Below are 23,857 nucleotides of genomic sequence, written 5' to 3'. Positions count from 1 at the left end.
TCAAGGAAACCTTTGACAAAAAGGAAAAAAAAAATAATTTTTAGATTGGTGACTTGGTTTTGAAATGGGATGCATTGAAGGAAAAGAAAGGCAACGATGGGAAATTTGATGCTTTCTAGATAGGGCCTTTTGTTATTTCACAGATTCAGGGGAACAACACCTTCATATTGAAAAGTATGGGAGGAGAAGCAGTTTTTGATGGCCCAGTTAATGGGCGGTTTTTAAAAAGTTGTTTAAGGTTCTTTGGCCTTAAAGGTTGTAAATATTTTGTTTTTATCAGTTTTAGTACAGATGCAGTAAACTCCATGCCCAATGGAACACTAGGAATTTTGGCTAATTTGTTTTCAGCTGGAAAGACATTGATTTGCAGGTTCTTGAGACCTCACGGGGAGGATCTCATCCCCAGAAGGAGCCAGTGTTAGCTCTGCTACAGTTTGCAACATTTGATGGATTATATCAGGTCAAATAGCGCTGGTTTGGGTTGTAGAGGGTTTGCAGCTGTTTATTTCATCATTCCCTTTCATTTTCCCTTTTCTCCTTATAACTCCCACACCTCCATTTCCTCCTTCCCCTTAAATTCTCCTCATCACCCTTTAAGCCCCTTTGTCTTTTGTTCCTTCCCATAACCCCACATAAACCTTTAAAATGGCTTTTGGGCGCTTTTTTTGTTAAATTATATTAAACCCAAATAACCCTTTAAACCCCCCAAAAACCTATATAAATCCCAAAACCCGCTAACCCTTTATAAAGCCCAAAAGCTTTTTAAAACCTTGTATAAACCTTTTTGTGTTTAATTCCCGCGCGCATATATTAAAATTATTACAACCTGCGCATATTTTCACAACCCTAAGCTTTAATAAAGCCCAGGCCCGCCCCTTACCTGTCACATCAACTCCAGAGCGCATGTTCATTACCCCAATCGTCCGTTAGGGAACGGGGAAAGTGGTTTCCCCGCCATTGCATCTGCCACATGTCACCATTCCATTGTATCACACCGCCTTGTACGTAAACCGTCGTAGCTCGAAAGCAGTGCGGGGAATATTGCCCGCCTGCAAAACCGCTCGTCCCCCACTCATTAACGCACTCGCATCTCCGTTTCCCGTCAACCGTCATATCTCCCCGATCATGATCCGACGGTCCATGATCCTCCGTTTCGAATTTCTTCCCGATGGCTTCCCTAATCTCATCTGCACCGTTCGTTTTTGCGATCTGACAATTGCTATTGATCCTTGTGCCTTTATGTCTTCCATTGCCTCCCGCCATCAGATCTAGGCCGTCCATTATGTTATCCAACAGCTAATGTTCTCCCTCGGCTATTTGTCCATTTTTAATGTATTTTGCTGTGTTTTTGAGCCTGTTTTGCCCCCGCGAAGAACCAAGAGATGATCCAGTTTTTAGTGCATGAATTCCTCAGCTACCGCAGTTAAATAACAGCATGGTCAAGGATGAGAAAGTACTACTTCGAGCAGTTGAATTCATTCAGCAGTTATGAACATTTATGCAGGGAACATTCCACCTGTTCAAGGAGTACACCAAAGTACCAGTAAATGTCATTCTGTCCATTAAGACATTCAGATTGTAGCAGAAGAGCCATATCTAACTGTAAATGCGGTTGGTGGTCAGTTATGACCCCTCAACGCATAGGCTAGCTGAGATTTTTTGTAAACAGACCCTATATATACCTAGAGAAAAAATGTAATGAGGTTGATGAGTGTTATTCTATTGTAAGCTTCAACTTCTGGAGACTGTAACTACTGTGTAACCTGTAGCATCTGGTCTTCATTTCCAACTAATACAAACTTCTTTTGCTGTTAATTGCTCACTGTCCACTTCTTCTTCTTGTTCTAGGCTATGCCTGTTTTGCATTTATTCATGTGTTGTTGATGTTTAGCATTAAAGGGGTTGTCATCCCACCTCTGTGTTAGGTTTTAACATGTATCATTGAATTTGTATGCAGGTTTCTGTTGTTTTAATGCCAAAGAGTTGTCATCCTGTCTGTGTATTAGAAAACAGATTTACAGACTTTTTAACTGGTTGCAGCCGGCCATCACAGGGTCATGTGCATCTTCTGGTGTGATCAGTCTTCTCCATTATCACCTCATCCTCAAACTGTGAGTAATTGGTGGTTAAAAGCCTTGTAGTCTGGGGGTGTTCACCCATGTCTAGGGTCAAGCACAGTAGAAGTGGTTATCTGGCTTGAATATGCAGCATTTGTTTCATTCATCCACTAATTTATCCAACATTTTTGTTGAATTTGTAATGTTCCTGAGCATCTCCAATATACAACCTAGGAGAGTTTCTTGGGGTGATAACACTTCCAAAGTAGATATGTTAATTCTAGCACAATTCTGGAATTTCTGTTGTTGCACTAAAAATCAGAATTTTAATTAAAAATCTAATCTTAAATTAGTTTCTAATTAATTATAATTTAATTGTTAATCATAGACTAAACTAATTATTAATCTAACTAACTATTATAATTAATATTAATCTAAATAATATTTAAATTTAAATTTAATTAAATTAATTATATTATATATTAATTAATTAAAATTAAATATTAAATATTTAAAACCTATTTTAATATTAAAATATAACTACTACTCCACCTATTACCATTTCACTCATTCATATGAGTGAGTTTGGAAATTCAAAAAACAAATAAATTATTAAACTTTAGTTAATGCCCCGTTACCCTTTAATGATTAGGAGATTGCAGATCAGGAGGTCTCGAAGGTTTTAAAAATTTTTGCAATTGAAAAACTCCGATCCGATCGTGTTATAAATTTTTATTTTATATATATATATATATATATATATATATATATTAAATTTTAGTTTTAATTTTATATTTTTTTATTTTAGTTTTATTTTAATGAAGTTTAGTTTATAAACTATAGCCACTTCAAAATTCTGGGTTTTCGAGATTAGCAATCAATTTGGAAATTGCAGTAAATTACTAAAACTCTGATGCTTCATGATTTGGCTGTATAACTAAAAGAATGAAAATTGTTAGTAATAACTAACTAGAGGTTAATATTTAAAACAAATGCATTATTGAACTAATTTATTTACAAAACGCAATATTGTACATTTTATGCATTTTTAACCCATTCTAGATAAATGATGAGACTTCAAAGGAGTACCATTTTCAAACCAGTTGATCAAATGAGGCAAAACAAGTATCAATGGGAAGCTTATTAAAAATCGATTTTAACAAGGCAATCAAAACAAGAATCTAAAGAAAATGAAAAATTAACAAAATCGTAGGATAATCAACTAAATAAAAATCCTAAAAGGTGTTTGGCCAAAACATTTATAGAAAGGGCCCCCCTTATTTGAATTGAATAAGTCAAAAATGGGGTGGGGGGGTTGTGTTTTTACCACAACAATGGCGACACACGGGAGAAGAACCAGTTATCTCTATTTGATATGAATGAGATTTTCCCAAAATCCAAGTAAAAAATAATTAAAGAAGAGAGAATTATGCTTGAAATGCTTGACTAGGTTCATTAGTCTGAATAAAAGAAAGAATCATCTAATTGTGATTTTTTTTAAAATTCCTCATAAATTAAAATATTTCAATATTCTATATCAGTCTTTAATTAGTTGTAGAGATAAAGCAGGGGTCACTTTACAGCTTAGTTTTTAAAATATACTCATTTGTCACAGGTAGAGCTACTGCTGCCAGCAAATATCTATAGTCTCGACAGGGTTACTTCTTAATCATCAATGATTCAGAATCCCATCTCTTTAAGAATTATTGATCTAGAGATAAATCCATTTATATACGTTTATTTCTTATTTATTTTTTTAATTTTTTTTAATTTTTTATTTTTTAGTTCTTAGAAGCCATTGTCCTAATTTGGTAGTTAGATAGTTGACAATGCCATTCACTGGTTATAACTGGACTGAACAAGCTGGTTCATGATGAGACCCCTTGTCTTATAATTGTTTGCAATCATAAGCCATTACCCTGGTTTGTTTTGCAGTGTTGGTAATGTCAACCTATTTTTCCCCTATGATCATGGTAAGCAGGCTCATGATGAGGCCTCTTATCTTTTAAGTTTAAATATATCTCTGGATTATACTCTAGAAAAATAAGACTCTTTGGGACATGGAAAATCATTGACTCCTTAAGAGTTAAGAATGACAATTTCAGAGTTAAAAGGTGCTTTGCCGTAAAGTGTTTTTACTTGGTTAAAAATAACTTTTCTTGATTGATAATAGAAATTTGAAAGATCTCAATAAAATATTTAAATCTCAAAATGATTACAATTTTGATGAAAAAAATTTCTCCAGATTTTATGATACTTTTCCAACTTCTTTTGTTTTATAATCTCTTCCTTAAGTATGTCTACCCTTATAATAAAAAAAAACAAATTTTAATAAGATATTTAAAAAAAATTAATAGGTGAATTAACAATTTTTCTCCATGTATGCTGACCATTGTTATGTAACTAATAGGTCTTCCATATAAATCATGGCAAAGTCACCAAATCAAAACTGAAAACCAAAGAAAAAGAATTCTTCTGCTAAAATAAGAAAGAAACCAACAAACATAAAATAAAAATGAAGAAATTTTAAAAGTGGACAGGAAAATCCAAGTTTCGTAAGATAAATTCAAACAAGAATGATTATATCAATGTCTCAACAATATGAAGAAAAAAAGAAAATAATCGCGTAATCATTTCTTCTTATGTTGAGATTTAGAAAAATCATACCTTGTAGGGTTGTAAGTGTTTTAGGCTTTTTGGATAGCAGTGACGACAAAATTCAGCCACAATGTAAACTTTCTGTCTGATATCAATCTTTTTGTTTCCAAGCATCATCTTAATCATTTTCTAATAAAAAAAGGAATGCTTAAATAAACAAAATAAAGGTTCAGAAACTTCCTAGTGTAGCTGTTTCAACGAAGATTATCGTTGCTACTTGAAATAAAACCAGGAGAAGAGTATAAGACTTCGAAAATATGATCTGGCAGAGGATTGGAAGTTTTTATGAAAAGCTGCAAAACAAATTTTTTATATCAGCATACATTTAAAAACAAAACTAAAATAATGAAATAGAAATTAATGAAAGTGGGTACATGGATCTTACCATTGCATAATTGTTTTTGATCTTACCTGCAAGGTATCAGTTTCTCCAATACTAGCTGGCTTCTTCTTTTAGTTAACATTAAAACATGAAATCAAACTAACCAAAATCCTATAACCCAAAATCATTGTTTATTTTATTTAAACTAAAGCAAGCAGTAAAATGTAAAAATGGAATGCTTACTGTTCAAGGGAATTGAAATTAAAACAAATGCATCAGAAATGAGAATGAGAATTTTCAGTAATGACTGTTTCTCAAAATATTATAAGTTTCATATAAACTCCATGATTTTATAAATTGTTCAGAATCAAGACCAAATCCAAGATAATAAAATTTAAATGTGAAGATAGAGAGGTCTTGAATTCCATATTTAATTATGGAATTATTTATTGAAAACTGAAATATATGCGAAATCGAAATTATTTGAATATGTTTTCAAATTGGTCATTAACTGTTTTCTTACCATAGTGGTTACCAAGCTCTCTTTTAAAATAACACATCGCCGTATCAGATGATTCGCATTGTTGGAAATAATACTGAGAGGGGGGGTGAATCAGTATTATCAGATTAATCAAACTTTTTAAATGCTCAGAAACATATACGCTACTTCAGTTAAGTGAACCAGCGTGTACACGCTACTGTGACGAAGTAAAACAGCGTATAAGAAGAAAACTCACAATTTAGTTAGCTTATTCTTCAATTAAGTGCATCAGGACATTATTCACCACATTAACAGTAAACATGTGCAGTATAACAGAACAGATAAAAAGCCACACACATGAACACCAAGATATAAGGTGGAAACCCAATGTGGGTGAAAACCACCTGCTGCAAGTTGTCTCTATCTTTCTTTAATATGAAACTTCAGTTTACAATCTTTTGTACTGGTGCAGCCTTATACCAGTACGCAGGCTACAACCTGCAGAAGGCTACAACCTTCTCTCGTTCTCCAAACTTCCTTGGAAGGGAGCTCCAACCCCCTTTGCTCTTGTACTAGCCAAGATACTAGTACGTAGGTGCTGACCTACAATCTTCCTTCTTTCAGGTATCACTTTTCATACATTTTCAAACTTGGATATTCCTGAAGCACAACATTACAATCTGAAGACCACAAATCATTCAATTTCCACAACAGATCATTGAAGCATAAAACAACCAAACTTTGAATCACTGAACCACTGAACCCTGTCAATCACCAGTTACCAGAACACAGAGCAGACTACAGAACTCTGCAATAACAGTCAGACCCCACTGTAAACCCAAAATCAAGCTTCAAAAGATATACGCTACTTCAATGAGCAAAACCCGCGTATACACGCGCTTTTACCGAAGCCAACCTGCGTACAGATCTAAAAATAAACTTTCTCAATTTGCAGCTGTACCAGACATTAGTTAGACCCAAAACGTAACATTGCGACAATATGCAGATCTAGAAATACGCATAATCAACCATATCATGATAGTGCATTTCAAACCATTAGATCCCGATCTATCCTTAGATCTAGTCTTCCATCAACCGATGTGATCTCTCCTTGGCTTAGATCAAGCAACCCAGAACCTGCATATCAGATCTCTTTCTCTCTTAGATATTCAAGCCTTGTCGAAAGATGATTTTGCCTAATGATCTTCTTCTCCTTATATAGTCTTAGGCCTAGCTCAATACCAAGAGCCAAAACCATAGTAACACAATACCATCAACTTCAAAACTAGGGATCGACACGCCCGTCGAGACACAATGGTCCGAAATCATAGGCACAACTTCCAAGGACTAACCACCATGGACCAAAGATACTTTTCCACATACACGCGCTTTTTCTGAAACCAACTTGCGTGTACACGCGACTTGGGCTTAACGAACATGCGTATATGAACTTCCTTGGCATGCTGTACTAAGATCTGTCTTCTGATTAAGTTGCCATCACCTGTACCAACCTCTGAGCACCTGTACCATCCTCTGAGTGAGTTGCCATCAAGGACAACACTTGAATCATAATGCCAACAATCTCCCCCTTTGGACTTGATGGCAACCACCACACCAAGTCACTCTCCCCCTTTGACATCAAGGGCAAAGGGCTGTGCTCCCCCTGAGGACATGCTGATACCTCTGTTTGGCTGTGCTGACTCGTGCTCCCCCTGACAGTAGGCCAGATCTGCAAAAGATGTTCTTCAACAAGAACCAAGACTTATACACCATAAGGGACCTTCCTATCACCAAAAGACTCAATACATACATCCATACTCCCTACCAAGAGGGGACATATCAGAAACAACCAATTATATTACAGCATTCATCCCAGGCATAGTGGGGAAACCAACATAGGCCGTTACATGACCTTGACACCATAAAAGAGATATGACAAGAGAGATACATGACATAGAGACAACAGATCTAGACCAAGACTTAGGAAAGGCACCAGCAGCATCTGATAAACATCTTGTTAGATCAGCAACCAGAATTTCTTTCTGAGCTCCTTCTCCTGAAACCAACAACCAAAACATCTGAATGCCAACAATGCTTTATGAGACTTTTAAGCTGCTCCCCCTGAACCTGTGCCTGTTGCACTCCCTGAAACTGTGCCTGAAGAATTCTGACATTCCCATTGCTGTTCAGAACTTCAGAGTTTTCCCTTGCTGTTCAGAACTTCATATACGCGATTTATCCTGTATAAAACAGCGTATGTACGCGGATATTCTTTCTGCAACAAGCGTCCAGCATACACGCGACTTACCCAGCATGAATCCGCGTATATACGCGCATATCCCTTCCGTAACCTGCGTATACCAACTTTTTGTAGAACAAACAAACTTCAACAACAGGATGAAGCATCAACTACTCCCAGCTTTTGTCTGAGATATTCAAAAGTTTCCCTGGGCAGTGGTTTTGTGAGAATATCAGCAACTTGCTCCTTAGAAGGAACATACTCCAACTTGACCTTCTGCTCAAGCACTTGTTCCCGAAGAAAATGGTACTTGATTGGTATGTGCTTGGTCTTTGAGTGCATGACTGGATTCTTTGAAATGCTGATTGCACTTGTATTATCACATAAGATAGAGACAGGTGGAGTGCAAGTGATTTGAAAGTCCTGCAAGGTCTGCATCATCCAAAGAAGTTGTGTGCAACAAGATGCTGCAGCCACATATTCTGCTTCAGCTGTAGATAAGGCAATCGAACTTTGTTTCTTGCTGAACCAAGATACTAATCTGGAACCCATGAAGAAAGCACCTCCACTTGTGCTTTTCCTATCATCCACACTTCCAGCCCAATCTGCATCTGTGTAAGCATGAAGAGTGAGATCTGTATTTCTAGGATACCATAAGCCATAGTTTTGGGTCCCTTGAAGATATTTGAAGATTCTTTTGACTGCCTGAAGATGAGTTTCCTTTGGGTTGGCTTGAAATCTTCCAACCATTCCTACTGCATGTGTAATATCTGGTCGAGTACCTGTCAAATAAAGCAAACTCCCAATCATGGATCTATAAGTGGGTTGGTGAACTGCTGCTGATTCATCATTTGCACTGAGGCTGCATCCTGTAACCATGGGTGTACATACTGGCTTTGACTCTTCCATGCCATACTTCTTCAAGATCTGCTTGAGGTATTTGGTTTGAGACAAGAAGATACCTCCTTCATTTTGTTGGATTTGCAATCCAAGAAAATATGTCAATTCTCCAAGAAGTGACATTTCGAATTCTTTCTGCATAACCAAGGCAAAGTTTTGACTCATAGTCTCTTCATTGCTGCCAAAAATAATATCATCTACATAAACAACAAGAATTAGCAATTTGTTATTTTCAACTTTTATATAGAGATTGCTATCTGCTGATCCTTTTGAAAAGCCTTGTTGGTGAAGATATTTGTCCAACCGATAGTACCAAGCCCTTGGAGCTTGTTTGAGCCCATAGAGTGCCTTTTTCAATCTGCATACAAGGTTTGGATCATTCCCAAGAATGAACCCATCTGGCTGCTCAATATATACTTCTTCTTCTAAGTCTCCATTCAGGAAGGCTGATTTCACGTCCATTTGAAATACCTTGAAGTTTTGAAAGCTTGAGAGAGCAAGGAACATTCGGATGGCCTCTAGTCTTGCCACAGGAGCAAAGGTCTCTTCAAAATCTATTCCTTCTTGCTGTGCATACCCTTTACAAACAAGTCTGGCCTTGTTTCTAATTACTTCTCCATTTTCATTTAACTTATTCTTGAAGACCCATTTTGTTCCTATTACATTCTTATCTTTTGGTCTAGGAACTAATTCCCAAGTGTTGTTCCTTTCGATTTGCTCAAGTTCTTCATCCATTGCTTTGACCCAACATTCATCTTTGCATGCTTCTTTCACATTTTGTGGTTCAATGGAGGAGAGTAGAGCCAAGTAGCTTGAAGCTTCTGCAAGTGTCCTTCTTGTTTGTACTCCTGCTTCTTTCTGCCCCACAATCTGAGTTTCTGGATGATTCTTTTGGACATATCTGGATGGAGTCTTCTCTTCTATTCTTGTCTGCTCCTCTGGTTCTTCTTGAGATTCTTCTTCTTCTTGAGGTTCTTCTTCTTCATCATTTCGCCTTTGAGAGTAACCTTCATCTTCTTCAATGTCTTCATGATGAACTTGCCTAGGAATATATCCCTTCTCATCAACCACTATATCAATACTGTCAACAATTCTGCCAAGTCTTTTATTGTAGCACTTGTATGCTTTGCTATGTGGAGAATAACCAAGAAGAATGCCCTCATCTGCTCTAGGTTCAAGTTTGCCAAGTTGCTCATCAGTATTCTTAATATAACATTTGCTCCCAAAGATTTTGAAATGCTTCACGGAAGGAGTTTTACCACTCCAAAGCTCATGAGGTGTTTGAGTGCTGTTTACTCGGACATTTGTTTTGTTAAGAATGATAACAGCAGCATGTGCAGCTTCACCCCAGAAGGTTGCAGGAGTACCTGATTCATCGAGCATAGCACGAGCCATTTGTTGGATAGTTCTGTTCATTCTTTCCACAACCCCATTTTGCTGAGGAGTTCTAGCTGTAGAGAATTCTCTTCTTATCCCATGTTCATCGCAGAAATCGAAAAATTCATTTGATGTGAACTCCCCACCTCTGTCAGATCTGAGGCACTTAATTTTGTGTCCTGATTCATTTTCAGCCAATGCTTTGAAGGATTTGAATTTTTCGAATGCTTCATCTTTGTGCTTCATAAGCCCTAACCAAACAAACCTTGAGAAATCATCAATGAATAATATCAGATATTCTTCTCCTCGAGGTGTCCTTTTCCTAAATGGACCACATACATCTGTATGGACTAGCTCAAGAGGCAAGCTAGCTGATCCTTCCTTCTCTGGAAAGTTAGTTCTGGTTTGCTTTCCAAACTGACAAGATTTGCATATGGTGTTGTCTGGAATTTTGATATCTGGAAGATCGCGAACTGCCTGATATTTGCATGCTTTCCTTATTTGTGAGAAGCTTAGATGTCCCAACCTTCGATGCCATAACCAGTGCTCTTCATCCTTGCTAAGATAGCATTGTTGTTGTCCTTCTTCAAATATGTACAGATTATTTGGAGTTCTTTTGCCTTTGAGAACTGTTTTACCTGTATCAAGATCACGAACAAGACATCCATTCGATCTGAAAATAACCTCGGTTTTTTGATCACACATCTGGCTGACACTTAGAAGATTATGCTTCAATCCATCAACATACAAAACATTTCCAGCCTTGACCTTTTCTTTCAAAGGAGCAATACCTTTTCCTTTTATAGTTGCAGGAGTATCATTTCCAAAAGAAACTTTCTTTCCCTTTTCTAAAGTAGAATAAGATTCAAGTTTTTCTTTATCACCTGTCATATGTTTCGAACATCCACTGTCAATGTACCATAGATTTTCCTGTCCTTCTGCATAAAACGCTATCCCACATCTTTCTGTCTGAGGTTCTTTTATTCTCCATTTTTTGGTGCTCGTGGCTTGTTCCTTTTTCTCCTGAAACCTGCTCCTGCATTCAGATTCTTTATGACCAAAATTATTGCAAATAGAACATTCAACTTCATTTTCAAGAACCGAAAAGTTGTTATAGGTCCTCTTTGTAATCCCTGTCATACTTCTTTGTTTTTGAGCTTCCCTAGTCATGATTGTTTTATATGCAACACATTGAGCTGCTTTGTGACCAAAGTTATGGCAAGAAAAGCATTGTCCATTGAAGAAGCTTCTGCGGTTATTGAATCTACCAGCCAACTGATTGTAATTTCTATTTTCATCTATTCTTGTGCCAAACTGAGAAGATTTTACCTGTGGTTGGTTGTAGCTTTTGTTCACCCTTAAGAAGGATTGTCCCTGATAGTTTCTGTTTGTAATTCGTCCCTGCTTTACCTGATTATCTTCATTGTTCTTCTGCTCATTTCTTCTTGCTGCATCAAGATAACTTTTTGAGGTGGATGCTTGAGAGGTTTCTCCATTATAGCCCAAACCTGTCTTGTTTAGAGGAGACCGCTGCACATTGATAATCTCATCCAAAGTTTCAGATCCTTTGACAAACTTAAGATTAATAGCTTTTGTTTTCTCAATTTCTTTTCTGAGACCAACAATTTCACCTTCTAGTTTTTCAAGATGTTTTTCCTTTTCATCAATTTGAAATTGCAAAGTATCAATGATCACACTCTTTTCTTCTATGCATCTCTTGAGTCTAGTAATTTCATTATAGAGATTATCCACATCTACAGCATCCTCATAATCATCATCTTCAAATGCCATTAATAGCTTATATTTATTACCTTGTTCATCTTCATCACTGTTTGATAAGCCATCACTATCTTCATGGGTGTAGTAGCTTTTCTTATTTGCACTTTGTTTCTTATTCCATCTAGCAGGTTCTTTTCCTTTATCCTTATTAGGAAATTTTGCAGCATAATGACCTACTCTTCCACAAGCAAAGCATTTGAAAGGTAGCTTACCTCTGAACCTTCCAGCACCCCTTTGAAGATTTCTGACAAAATTTGATTCTTCTTCCTCTTCTTCTGGAACATGGCTTGCTTCATAGTAATCTTCTTTTCTTGATGCCTTAAAAGCAGCTTCCCTTCTGTCTGATGGACCTCCCTTTCTCATTTCATAAGCAGTTAGAATTCCATGTAGCTGAGACATAGTGAGAACTTTGAGATTTTCCTTTTCTTCTATTGCAGATACTTTAGATTCAAACTTGGGGGATAATGATCTTAGAATCTTTTGAACTACTATAGTCTCTTTTATTTCTTCACCCAAATTTTTCATACAATTAACAATCTCATCTACCCGAAGAAAATAATTAGCCACACTTTCATCATTATACATCTTGAGGGTCTCATATTGAATCCTGAGAGTTTGAAGTTTAGCTTGCTTTACCTGTTCATCTCCTTCATAGCTAGTGATCATTTTGTCCCATATCTCTTTTGCTGATTTGAAGTGCATGACCTTCATGAATTCTGTTTGAGATATACTTCCTAATAGAGTACTGACTGCTTTTGCATTTGTTTCATATGCCTTTTTCTCAGCTGGATCTGTAGGAGTAGCTGAAGGAAAAGCATAGCCTGTTTCTACAATGTCCCAAACTTCTGTACCAAGAGATTGAAGATATGCAGTAACTCTTACCTTCCAATAATTGAAATTTGTTCCATCAAAAACCGGTGGCCTGATTGATGCTTCTTTCTCGTAGTTGCTCATGATGAATGATCTTCCTTCAAGCGATCAAGCTTCTCTGAAGGACCTGCTCTGATACCAATTGTTAGAAATAATACTGAGAGGGGGGGTGAATCAGTATTATCAGATTAATCAAACTTTTTAAATGCTCAGAAACATATACGCTACTTCAGTTAAGTGAACCAGCGTGTACACGCTACTGTGACGAAGTAAAACAGCGTATAAGAAGAAAACTCACAATTTAGTTAGCTTATTCTTCAATTAAGTGCATCAGGACATTATTCACCACATTAACAGTAAACATGTGCAGTATAACAGAACAGATAAAAAGCCACACACATGAACACCAAGATATAAGGTGGAAACCCAATGTGGGTGAAAACCACCTGCTGCAAGTTGTCTCTATCTTTCTTTAATATGAAACTTCAGTTTACAATCTTTTGTACTGGTGCAGCCTTATACCAGTACGCAGGCTACAACCTGCAGAAGGCTACAACCTTCTCTCGTTCTCCAAACTTCCTTGGAAGGGAGCTCCAACCCCCTTTGCTCTTGTACTAGCCAAGATACTAGTACGTAGGTGCTGACCTACAATCTTCCTTCTTTCAGGTATCACTTTTCATACATTTTCAGACTTGGATATTCCTGAAGCACAACATTACAATCTGAAGACCACAAATCATTCAATTTCCACAACAGATCATTGAAGCATAAAACAACCAAACTTTGAATCACTGAACCACTGAACCCTGTCAATCACCAGTTACCAGAACACAGAGCAGACTACAGAACTCTGCAATAACAGTCAGACCCCACTGTAAACCCAAAATCAAGCTTCAAAAGATATACGCTACTTCAATGAGCAAAACCCGCGTATACACGCGCTTTTACCGAAGCCAACCTGCGTACAGATCTAAAAATAAACTTTCTCAATTTGCAGCTGTACCAGACATTAGTTAGACCCAAAACGTAACATTGCGACAATATGCAGATCTAGAAATACGCATAATCAACCATATCATGATAGTGCATTTCAAACCATTAGATCCCGATCTATCCTTAGATCTAGTCTTCCATCAACCGATGTGATCTCTCCTTGGCTTAGATCAAGCAACCCAGAACCTGCATATCAGATCTCTTTCTCTCTTAGATATTCAAGCCTTGTCGAAAGATGATTTTGCCTAATGATCTTCTTCTCCTTATATAGTCTTAGGCCTAGCTCAATACCAAGAGCCAAAACCATAGTAACACAATACCATCAACTTCAAAACTAGGGATCGACACACCCGTCGAGACACAATGGTCCGAAATCATAGGCACAACTTCCAAGGACTAACCACCATGGACCAAAGATACTTTTCCACATACACGCGCTTTTTCTGAAACCAACTTGCGTGTACACGCGACTTGGGCTTAACGAACATGCGTATATGAACTTCCTTGGCATGCTGTACTAAGATCTGTCTTCTGATTAAGTTGCCATCACCTGTACCAACCTCTGAGCACCTGTACCATCCTCTGAGTGAGTTGCCATCAAGGACAACACTTGAATCATAATGCCAACACGCATCACATGTTTCTTCGCCATGTTTCGAGTTTAATCTGCAAGACTTCACCTTTGTTTCTATGCCATATATCGATTAAATTTCAATGGCTTAGAGGCATGAATTGGAAGCTATCGCATCGGAGGTTGCAATGGAAAATTGACGATATGAAAACATGCGATGAGATGGAGCGATCACATCATTGAAGAAATATTATATCAGGGATCGGGGAATATTTACATTGTGCTTCCCACATCGCACAACGCACATCGCAGATTCGGAATTGTGATGTAAGCATAAATAAAATGTGATAAAGCGATTGTGATATCGGCAATGCGATGGATGACGTGGCTAATCAGCTATCGGTGATCTTAAGCACATGAGGTAATAAGTCTTGATACGCCGATATGCGATGAAGAGTGGACCTGATAACTTTATGATGAAAATTTAATAACATATCGGATCCAAGACATCAGCCCTTGTAAAGTTATGCTCCTACCATTATTGTGATTGAGCGGACGCGATATTTTATAAATTTGATTTGAATTTCATATCGGGTCCAGAATTATGTGGTCATCGCAATATCGGTAAAGTTTATCGAAGATCGGCAATTCATGATAATGGAAGTATATTCAACTGCAAACCTCCGATATGCGAAATGCGATATGGCATATGAGTGAGGTAATACATCGGAGATCTTTTATGAACAGTTCGTTATTAAAAATGCTAAGAGCTACTTCTGATGAAATCTTATGATACTGTTTTCAATTTCGATTGGGTTTTTTAAATGAATAAAAGAAAAGTTAAAGAATGTTCAAATTCTAATGATCACAAATAAAATTTCCCTGAACCTGTTGCAAATTTGAACTGGGTTTACTGCTTACTTCAAGTTTTGAAAACAAATGAAAACATGCAAATAAAACAGAACAAGAGTAAAAATAAACTAAGGAAAAAAACTAATAGATGAAAATGAACTTGTAAATACGTATCTGGAAGGAAATCCTTTGTAGCTTTTACCTCATGAATCTTCAAATTCTTCCTTCGATTTATCAAAATTTTAACTTTGTTCAAAATCATCTCATCATTTATTCTGAATCGGAGTGAGCAATCAGCCTAAATAAAATCTGCTTATTCATGTTCAAGAAATATAAAATTTACCAGAAATAAATATGAAAATAGTCTTCCTTTTTGAATTGAAACAGAAATTTATTACCTTTGCTTATTCTGAATAACTTAAGAATAATCTGTATTGTTATAGTGACTATTCAATAATGCCTTCATTGAATAAATATGATTCGTATTGCAGCATCAGATAATAAACTAAAGACCAAAATGAGATAAAGCCACTAATTGTGGAAAAAATATCAACACAGATTTAAATGTATGCCAGGTGCATACTTAATTAAATTCTGTCAATACATTATTCGAAATAGGCAGAGATGTATTCTTGGGTAGAAGTATTGCTGCAACAAATTTTGAAAAGAAAAACAAGAATTAAAACTTTTTGACAGGAAGAAAATGTTTCACTGAAAATTTATATGATATGAGAAGGGTTGATTGCTTTGTTTTTTTGTTTTATATCTATAGAACTGCTGAGAATAAATTAACTACATTAATTATACTCCTATTCTAACCATATACATGAAAATGACTAGGTATAATCATATTTCTAGTAAAACCATTTTCTCATTTTAATTCCTGCATGTATGTACAATTCAAATGTTAGTAATAAAAATACAAATCTAATTAAACTAAGAAAAATAAATCTGTAAATAAAATGCACAGTTATTGTTAGCGACTTAATTAAAATCTGTCTTGAAATTTTCTTTCCAATTGAATATCAATTGCATCATAGAAATTTGGATGGATTTCTATTAATAATTGGGAAATGTTCAAAAGAGGAGATGAAAGGCCATATTGTGAATATGAACTTTTACATTCAAAGGCCTGGAAATTTTTTTTAGTATTATGTACAAATGTTAAATTAGTAACAATCTGCCATGAAAAAAATTTCCAAATATTTTTCAAATGAATTAATGAAAAATGGATGGAAATCTGTTAAATAAAATGGAAAATTATTAATTGAATTGGATTGCTGGCCAGATTGTAAAATTACATTCTCTTGTTGACATTGCCTTTGAGAAGATAGAATCTTTTGATGAAACATTAACATTGATTGAAATTGAAATGTTAATAGCTTTTGATGCTAATGATTATAATATAAAACTTCAATTTTCCAACAGGGCAATGCATCAATTGAATGTTTGATAATAAAATGTTCAATATGCCAGCATAAAGTATCAAAAATTTGAAAAATAAAATTAGAAATAAAATCTGATTTTAAACAAAATAAGCGAGGAAACAAAAATAAAATGAAATCATTATTATTACAACTAATGTTACAGCACAATTGGGATTGTTTTGAAATAATTTCTTTTTCATAAAGATTGGCTAGAATTATGGAATTTGAGTAATTTTGAATTCCAACTTATGAATTAGAAAGAGAATTATGATTATGAACAGGAATGAAAGCTTGATCATGATATGAATCATAAATTGGAATGTTTTCTTGAATAGTGAATTCATAAAGATAATTTGCTGCTCTAGAAAGAAGGATTGGTTGGAAAATTTTCTAATTTGAAATGTTCCTCATTTTCAGATGTTATTTGAATTTTCTCATGAGGACTCCCTTTAGAAGAATAGGAATCGGCCTCCTCAATGTTAGACTATTTATCATAAATGACTTCATAATATTCTCTAGAATTCCCTTCGATCTCATCCAATATATCAAAACAAGAAGGAATAAAAATTTCATGTTTATTAATGCAAAAGGATGATCAATAATTGTTTCTCTATCTTGATAAAAACTTATTGGTAATTCATTTAGAACATCTTCTTTATTTTCTGGGATATCATTAATACCAAGAGGGGATAAATTATCATCATTAAAAATATCAGGATAAAAGGAAAAATGTAAATTTGAAATAATGCATTTAAAAATGTTTCTGTTTGAGAATTCTTGTACATTATGCTCATTGTAAATTTTAGATTGTAAATCATTCCTTAATGTGCTCATGCTTTCTTTAAGAAAGCTGCTTTTCTTCTCTGATTTCGGCATTTGTTCATCGTGGAAAAATTCATAAATTTGTACAGCAATTTGCATTTTATTATTTACTTTGATTGCTGCTTGCACTTGTTGATTTTCAATCTGATTTTCTGAATTTACCTCAAAGTAGCTTTCAGATTTCAAAGCGGCTCTTTCTCGAAAATTGTTGTTGTTGTCTTCTTGTATTTGATTAGAAATATTTTCCATGCTTTGTGAAACCATTTCATCACAATTTATTTGCACATCCAAATTGGAAATCTCATTTATGCTGGAAGGAGATGGAACAAAGCTTGAACTAATTTCATATGGATTGGGAATGGGAGGAAGAGAAAAAATATATTCAAACCAATCTAGTGATTCTTCTTTCATAGGTTTATCTTCAACATTAAATTTTAAACAATTCAAATGAAATCAACTATTAAAATCTCAAAAAGACTCATTTTCTTTTCCTAGATATTCAATTTCATCACATACCTGATCATAATCATAGCCGTCAAATTTACAAACAAAAATTGTAACAAATTGATCCCAACTGTGAATTGAGGCAACTGGAAGAGTTCTACACCAGTTTTTGGCTTTGGCCGCAAATGTGAGAATAAAAATTCTTCATAAAATGCTTTCATCAATTCCTTGAAAATCATAATTTGAAAGATTTTTGAATAAATTGAAAGACATGATTAAAAGCAAAAGAATTTCTCTCACCCTTAAACTTTACCTGAGACAAAAGTCTTACCACTTCAGGTGGAGTATTGGAAGATGTACATCCATGGATACAATTCCAAATTGGAAGTTTAAGAGGATCCATCGTGATTTAAATAAAATGTTAAAATTGAAAAGACTCCAATAGACAAAAAGTTTTAAGCTCTCCTTCTAGCACCAAAATGTTGAAGTCTCGAGAATCGCTGCAGCAACATGGGAGATGACCACTCGATCTGGACCTTAAAGAAATTCTTTTTCCATTTGAAATGGTGGTTCCAACTGGTTCAACTAGGTCCAGTTACCTTCTCTCAATCTCCAATGGCTTTAAAATATGACTTTCATTCACCAATGGAAAAGAGACATCAGATCAACCTTCTTGCTAATTAGGTAAGAAATTAATCCTTAAGCTAATTTAGGGCTCAGCCAATCCACTACTAAAGTTTGTCTCTTTGAGAAGAGGACTTAAAAGAATGTAGAATTTATTCTAAATGCAAACTTGTTCTAAGATGATGCAAGCAAAATAAACTATCTTAATCCTATCTCAACTAGGTAGATATAGATCTAACCCAACCAAAAGCAGATATTTATAATATTAATATCAAGTTAATGAAGTAGTTAAATTATCTGAAATTATGGGTAGCAAAACACATCCTATTGAGACCTTTTAACTGAAATAATCAATCAACATCACCCAGGAAGAAGTTCACAAAGTGATTTTGATCATTTAATCAGTAATTTGAATTATTAAACAATAATATGCAGAAGAAGTTCACAACATATCACTATTTATTAATCCAATATTAAAAGACAGATTTATGAGTAAATAGTTACTCAGAAATCAGAATTCAGCCCATAAGAGCAGAGATAAATAACAACATAAAATAGAGGCAAATTACCCATACCGAAAAAAGTGCACAAATATGTAAGTAAATTGACACAATTTTTGTTATCAAAAATGAAACTAGCATTTAAAATAATAGTATTCGAAATACCAATTTATGGAATCCATTTCTCGAGCTTCGGTCTCTAATAGTCCTTTACAATGCCTGAGCTTCTGTTTTCAAAACCAGAACTACAAAAGTGCAAAATCTGTTCATTATACATAACTCAGAATGTAGAGGAAAACCCTCAATAATCTCCAGATCTGAGATTCCACTCTTCCGACCTACAACTCTAAATCCCTATTACAGAAGTGCTTTTAGAATTCCATAATTGCAGAGGAGAGCAGCTCTTATTACATTCTACAATTTGTTATTTATAATATTTGCAAAGGAATTCTTGAGAGGAAAGTTTATTGAAGAAAAATATATCCAATCAATTTTATTTCCTCAGAATTCATATCTTTAATTGCTGGAGCATTCTCATTGATTGAGATCTTTTTCTCCATATCTCTTCCACTGTTTTCCTGGAAAAAAAAATAAAAAATGAATTAAGATGCAACAATAAAATCAAAATATCATTTCTGGCATTAAAACAAATCCAATCTAATGCAATTAATTAAATAATTGAAAATAAAATATAAGCTTTCTATTGATGCCTGAGATGTGTTAATTGGCCAAGGATATTATTGACGAATGGATCTGCATTGAGAAGAGGCTTTGACAAATGAAAATGTAGAAAATAAAACTCAGAAAAATGATTTTAAATTAGAAATTCGTAGCTTGATCTTTTGTGTGATTTTTGTCCAAATAAATGACCAAATCTATTAGTAAAACCTCCTCAGAAATGTTCTCCTTGATTTTATCTTTCCAAAGAGCCATCTTGGGCCTCATTTTCCCAAGTAAAACTCAATCTATGAACTTCCAAAGTAGAAGAGTTAATTCTGGCACAATTCTGGGATTTCCATTGCTGGGCTAAAAATCATAATTTTAATTAAAAATCTAATATTAAATTAATCTCTAATTAATTTTAATTTAACTGTTAATCATAAACTAAACTAATTATTAATCTAACTAACTATTATAATTAACTATTTATAACTAACTAATATAAATCTAAATAATATTTTAATTTAAATATAATTAAATTAATTATATTATATAGTAATTAATTAAAATTAAATATTAAATATTTAAAACTTATTTTAATTTTAAAATATAACTACTACCTACTCCACCTATTACTATTTCACTCATTCATATAAGTGAGTTTGGAAACTCAAAAAACAAATGAATTATTAAACTTTAGTTAATACTCCATTGCCCTTTAATGATCGGGAGATCGGAGATGGGGAGGTCTCGAGGGTTTTAAAAATTTGTTGCGATTGAAAAACTTCGGTCCGATTTTCTGATCCGATCGTGTTATAATTTTTTATTTTATATATATATATATATATATTAAATTTTAATTTTAATTTTATATTGTTTTAATTTAGTTTTATTTTAATGAAGTTAAATTTATAAACTGCAGCGACTCTAATAAAAATAAAAAAATAAACTATAGTCACTTCGAAATTCTGGGTTTTCGAGATTAGTAATCAATTTGGAAATTGTAGTAAATTACTAAAACCCTGATGCTTCATGATTTGGCTGTATAAGTAAAAGAATGAAAAATGTTAGTAATAACTAACTAGGAGTTAATATTTAAAACAAATGCATTATTGAAATAATTTATTTACAAAATGCAATATTGTACATTTTATGCATTTTTAACTCAGGCTAGATAAATGATGAGACTACAAAGGAGTACCATTTTCAAACCAGTTGACCAAATGAGACGAAAAAAGTATCAATGGGAAGCTTATAAAAAACCGATTTTAACAAGGCAATCAAAACAAAAATCTAAAGAAAATGAAAAATTAACAAAATCGTAGGATAATCAACTAAATAAAAATCCTAAAAGGTGTTTAGCCAAAAAATTTATAGAAAGAGTCCCCATTATTTGAGTTGAATAAGTCAAAAATGGGGGGGTTGTGTTTTTACCACAACACCTTAATAGCTTGAAGAAAAGGAATTTTTATGCAAACATTCTTCAGTTCATATAACATGTCATAATCAGGGAATAAAATTTGTTTCTCTACTCCTTCATCAATTTTCAATCTTCCAGGGAAAGGTGGTTTTGAAACAGATGCTAAAAGTTGTTCCATAATAGGGGTTGAGTTATTTGGATGTGTTGGAATAACTTGTTTTTTAGTTTCTTCTTTTTTACTATTAAGAGACTTTTCTTCTTCGGGGATATTTTATTTTTCACTTTCCTGAATAACAACTGAGGGGGACTTATTTTCTAATATTCTACCAAATCTAAGTTGAACATTATTTAGATCTATTGGAGTTATCATGTAGGTTTGAAAATTTTGTCCTTCCATATTGTAAACATGTTGTGAATTTTTATTATTATTTGGATTTGGAAGTGGTTGGGCAAGCAATTGGTTTTGTCTTTGAGGAAATGGTAATGAAAGTTGTGGATTCACATTGTGAGGTTGAGTTTGTTGAACAACTTGAGGATAATATTGTGGAGGAAAAGTAGGATATGATTGTTGAAATTGTGGATATTGAGGATATTGAGGGAATTTTACATAAGGATTTTTCCATACGTGTGACCAAGATTGCCAAGGCATTGGGGTAGTCCAATTATTTTGCGAAAATTGTGAAAATGGTGGGGGATTAAAAGCTTGAGCTGTATTTGGTTGTGGATTCTGCCAAGGTCTTTTAGCAATAAAACAGAGAGTGTCTACCTGATTTGGTACTCCTTCTTGATAAAAAACTTTAAGACCTCGTATTGAGGGACATTATTTTGTATCATGATTTTCCACAAATAACACAATTTTCTATTCTTTTTAAATCAAGAGAACATTCTCTTAAGGCATGTTTCTTTCTGCACTTAAGACAGAAGATGGACAACACAACATTTTCATATTTTTGTTTGTTTTGTATTTTAAGGGTGTCAATTTGTTCACTAAGACTCCCTCAAATATTTGTTTTAAAGTTATCAAGCAAATTTCCTAATTCTGCTCTACTTACTGTCCCAAATTCAGATTTATTAATCCTTGATAGAAAAGGATCTCTTGGATTTTTCTTGGTTCTTTCTTTGCCTATTGAAATGCGTATGCACAACTCACAAATTTCTCCTAGTGATAACTGAGAAATGTTTCCCTTAACCGTTAGATTGAGAATATCAATCCATTCATCTCAAATTGATTTTAATAAGAGAGCTTTCAAATTTTCCTCATCTAGATTATTCATTTTTGTCCTTTTTACATTGTAAGCAAATCTTTCAACAAAATCTTCAAGATTTTCATCTTTCTTTTGTATCATTTTAAAGTTTTCATTTATAATGTTATGGAGCATACATTAATCCTTATATTTCTCTAAGAATGCAGTTTTCATTTGTTCCCATGTTCTTATGGAGTTTATTCCTAAACCCATAAACCATTTTAATGTTGCATCTTTAAGGGTTGCAGGGAATAATTTCAACTTTTGAGCTTCATGTAGATAATCATATGATCTACACAAGACTTCAAATTCAAAGATAAATGTCTCAAGTTCTTCGCTTCTTAATCCATGAATGTTTGGAAGGTTAGAGGGTGAGATATTTTTCATTGATATAGTTGTATCTTTATCGAGGATTGGAAATCCAAAAGGTTCTGGATTTATATTCTCTCCTCTTCCTCTTCCTCCATCTTTTCCACCTCCTCTTCCTTGTCTTCCAAATCCTCTTCCTCCTCCAATTGTAGGCTGTTCACCATTTAAATTATGTACCTCTCCTTCCCCTTCTTCAGCCATTGTAGATTCTTCAAAAATAATATAGGGTTCTCATTCTAGTTCTAAGATTGGGTTTTCAATCTCCTCTAGTGATGAACCTCATCATTGGGTAATTATATGGGCCTTAATTCACCTCCTAGCTTAGTCAAAACAACTCTTCTTACAACTTATGACATGTTTTGATTATACTTTGTTTAATGAGATGAGTTAAAGTGAGATATTATGCCTAGTGGACTAATATGCATTGAATGCGTGTTTGGGAGAAAAAATCAAGGAATTTTGGCAAGACTGAAGTTTGAAAATCAAATGGGAAAAGGGAGAGAGATTGTAGGAGGTAAATCCTTCTCATTTACTCCTCTCCCCATTCGAATATTCCCCCATTAATCACACCAATTCGGAGTGCAAGTAGCCATGTCATGAAGATCAAAAGGTAGCCAAGCAAGTGATAGACAAAGAGTTAGTTCATCTAGAGTTTGGGAGCCTAGCCTCCCTAGATTTAAGGAAGTCGTTGGAGACTTCAGTTGTATAAGTAGAGAGGCTTAGAGCCCCATTAGGACTCAAATTTTTGTTGCAAAAACACTAGTTATTTTCAAGCTCCAAACTTGTGGAAGACATTGATGTAATTTTCTGTTTTGATAATGGAAATGAGTTTTTTCTTGATCTAGCACTTAGTTAACTCAGAGTGTTGAAGCTCTTGGGTTAGGGCCCAACCATAGCAGCAAATGATCCTCTTCTTGTATTTCTATGCTTAGCTTAGTTTCATAGGTTCATGGTTAAATTGTCTCTAGAAGTATTTCCTTACAAGTACTATGGATTTGATTAGTTGTTTATTAGTTTGCTTCCATTTGTGCTTTACTTTAGTAGCAGGTTAGATGTTGTAGCTCTGATACCAATTGTTGTAGCTCTGATACCACTTGTTGTAGATCTAACCCAGAAATATATGATAATAGAATTAACCCAGAAATAATATGAAATGATACTTTATTGATCAACCCTTAAGGTAGGGCAACACCATACATTCACTCCTTAAGGAAGGAGAATACTCCACAAGCCATATGCCTGTTCATA

This window comes from Pinus tabuliformis, chromosome Q (assembly GCF_031772625.1).
Source record: "Pinus tabuliformis cultivar Carrire ecotype Pingquan chromosome Q, CPIR1, whole genome shotgun sequence".
Lineage (NCBI taxonomy): Eukaryota > Viridiplantae > Streptophyta > Pinopsida > Pinales > Pinaceae > Pinus > Pinus tabuliformis.
The sequence above is the reverse complement of the archived record's forward strand: the minus strand, read 5'-3'. Positions refer to the sequence as shown.